At 49.4% G+C, this 3,415-nt stretch overlaps 1 protein-coding gene across 1 annotated transcript in view; it reads left to right on the top strand.

Annotated features, from left to right (window-relative positions):
• Nucleotides 1-3,415, top strand: part of NCAPH (non-SMC condensin I complex subunit H) — a 26,060-nt gene that overhangs the window by 8,779 nt on the left and 13,866 nt on the right. The gene's annotated exons all lie outside the window — the stretch shown is intronic.

Genomic DNA, 3,415 nt, shown 5'->3' with positions numbered 1-3,415 from the left:
AAAGAGTATGTGGGAAAAGAACCAAGCCCGGGGATGCGAAGATGCACACCCCGTCGGCAGGAGGAAAACCAGGAGCATGGCATCCCAGTGAGCGTCTCAGAGGAGGGAGTGATCAGCCACAACAGCCGTGGCAATCTGGGCCAGTGGTGAACTTGAGGGAGCCCTGTGGGGCAGAAACTCAGACCTCCAAGGAAAGGGTACTGCTTGGCTGTGCTGGCATCCCCAAGTGCAGAGGACGGGCTTGTGGGCCCGGCACCCAGACCTGAGGAGGGTGTGCCAGTTGGTGCTCTGTCTCAGAGGGGCACACAGTGAGGCTGGTTCTGTGCATGTGAGGAAAAGTGCAGATTGAATTGAGCTACTGCTGCAGATAGGCCCTGCCAAACCCGGGGTGAAGAAGCAGTGCTGGGTGACACAGGAAGAGGACAGCCGCCGAAGGACCAGTCCCTTCTCTCAGCCCTGCAGCCTCCCTCTTGTGCCCCAGTGATGGAGCCCAACAGCGAGCTGCCAGCAAAGCCAAAATGTGGCCCCAGACACGGCATCCAAGAGAGAATGGAAGGCGGGTTTGGAGCAGAGGAGCAGTAGCTTACTAATTGGCAGGCGGGTAAAGTGTCATGATCTATTTTCAAGAAAGTTCTGGTTGGGGTGGTGGGAGGAAGGACATATGCAAAATGCTACCAATTGGGGATCCTAGGTGAAAGCTACACGGAGGGTCAGGTTACTATTCCAACAGTTTGTAGGCTTGAAAGTTTTCATAACAAATGGGCGGAAACAAATAGACTGAGTATAGGCTGTCATTTTGAAGAGTTTTGTGAATTGGAACAGTAATGAGATAGCAAATGGAAGGGAAAGTGAGGTCTAGAGGTGTTCCTGGTTTTGTTTTTGTTTTAAATGGGAGAATTAACAGCAGATTTGTCAATGGCAACAACCTAGCGGGGAAGGAATTATTGGTGATGAAGAAAAGATGCCAGAGTTCTGTCCTGGAGCACAAGAGAAGAGGAGGCCACGGACGGCAGGGGGCGGGATCGAGTGCATGTGCGTGGGGTCAGCATGACTTCCTGTCTTTCTGCACCATAATTAACTGGGGGTGAAGTGTGGAGCAGGCAGGAAGTTGAGTCTAATGATGAAGGTATGTTTGACTTGGTGAATGTGACGCAGCTACGAAGAGGGACTAGAGTTAAGATCATGTGCCTGGGAGCGATCAGTCACTGCTTAAGGAAGCTGAGTCCAGAGCCGGGAGTGAAGGACAGTGTGAAGTCACAATCAGCAGGCATCAGGCCTGGAGCAGGCAGACTTGTTGATGTCAGAGACACTGGGCTGCATGCTGGAAAGGAGGGGATTGTCGGAGGCACTTAAGATTGAGCATATGGAGAGGTTGCAGTCACTGCAATGATGCGATGCAGAGAATAGGGAGAGAGTGAACAGCAGAGGAGGGGTAGTGTCATACTTGGTCTCTGAGTCTGGGGTCTTGGGATGAAGCTCAAGACCACTGAGGGAGAGGCTATTGAGGATGGATCAACATATCGATGTTGAGATTCAAAACCTGCAACAGCAGCGAAGTTAGAGGAGAATAAGGAGCCCAGAGCTAATATCAACATTGAGAAGGGGGCGGTAGCAACACAGATAGGCAGATGGTGGTGAAGTACGACAGTGTTCACAGCTGAGGGTTTTAAGAATTGGGAAAAATAGTCTGGGAGCTGCCATGAGGAACAGGGAAATCGCCGATCCTGCCTGCAGGCCATGGTTTGAGGGTATGGGAAGGAAACAGCCTCACTAGAGAGGACTGCAGGGGAGGTGATGTCCTTGGGCGGCCACCTTGTCTCCTTAGAACAGTGCCCGCAGCCTCCGTCATTGCCACCTGTCCTTCAAAGCCTTTTTAGATATTCTGTTCCTACCCCTCTTCCTTGAAATTAATTATTAAGGAATAAGATTTTGTCAGGATTGTGGCTTGGAGAACCACAAATTACTATACTTCCTAAGATTTCGTTCACTCTCCTTCAAGAACCAGTGTTCAGCCCCTTGAGCGTGTTATGGCCCTATTGAGAATGGATGAGTCAGAGCAAGGAGGTGACAGGAACCGTCAGGGAGGAAGTGGGAGCTGGAGAGAGTTTTGCTGATTACTATGTAGAGGCTCTGGGGGAAAGATCAACTGTTGGGAAGAAGCAGAGACGGGGTGTCAGCGTGAGGACATACACTCCTGGTGTCTTGGGTCCTTCATGTGTACCTCATAAATAAACTAAAGGGCAGTAATGCGCTGAGTCCCAGCGGTCTCATGCAGATGGCTGTGGAGAGGCTGAGTGGACAGGCCTGGCTCACTCTAAGTAATGAGGCAGTGCTTCCCTGGGCTGTCTGGCAGTTCTAGCCTATGTTGGCAGAGGACCATGTGGAGGGGTGGGAGGGGGAAGGGGTGGCAGGCACTCTGGGTACAGCATGTGTCTGTTTTCATCTGTGTGTCTGCATTGACCGTGGGTGGCACCAGATTTGGAGGTGGAAGTCCAGATCCTGTTCTTAGCTGTGGCCAAGAGAAGGCTCTGGGTCTCACTCTGTCAAGCTGTAAAGGCATGTCGTACTGCCCTCTCCCCACCACCACACACACGGGTTTTGCATTAGTGAGTCAATGATGGCCAAGTGCGTCACCCATGGTGACATACTGGACGCATCTGAAGGAGAGCCATGAAATCCTTCCCACCCACCCTTCTCCAGTTCTCCTTGTTTTTCCTCCTTCTCTCATAATCTGAATATTTATTTCGCTATCATTCTTGCTTTTGTTTCTTCTGGTTCTATAGTGAAAAGTTGGACTCAACAATATGGTTGGAAATTCTGTTTACCAAACACTTTCTTACTGGTGCTAAGTCTTACACTGGCCTTTCCTATTGTTATAAGGAGAAAGCAGGTTGGAAGGAAGCTCTACTCCCTCTCAGGCTGGGGCTGACTAGCTTGGCAGACTCTGCTTATCCTTTACCCGGATCTCTTGGTCGTGTTCTTTCAAATCTTTGACTGTTTTTGGTCAGAGTAATAATAAAATCTTGTGGACAGATCCATCACCCAGGCTTTTTAAGTCAGCAGAATTTGTTCTGATAGCATTCCTATAGAGATGGCCTTTTAATAATGGTAACTTATGGACTGACCAGTGGAAGATCACTATCTAAGTTTCAGCAAGCAGGTGGATGCGTGGTCGTGTTCTTTCAAATCTTTGACTGTTTTTGGTCAGAGTAATAATAAAATCTTGTGGACAGATCCATCACCCAGGCTTTTTAAGTCAGCAGAATTTGTTCTGATAGCATTCCTATAGAGATGGCCTTTTAATAATGGTAACTTATGGACTGACCAGTGGAAGATCACTATCTAAGTTTCAGCAAGCAGGTGGATGCGTTATAAGCTCGTGACCATGGGCTGTGTACTTGAGCGGTACGTCTCT

Source organism: Pteropus alecto, unplaced genomic scaffold (genome assembly GCF_000325575.1).
Source record: "Pteropus alecto unplaced genomic scaffold, ASM32557v1 scaffold223, whole genome shotgun sequence".
NCBI lineage: Eukaryota > Metazoa > Chordata > Mammalia > Chiroptera > Pteropodidae > Pteropus > Pteropus alecto.
This window is presented reverse-complemented; position numbering and strand designations above follow the sequence as displayed.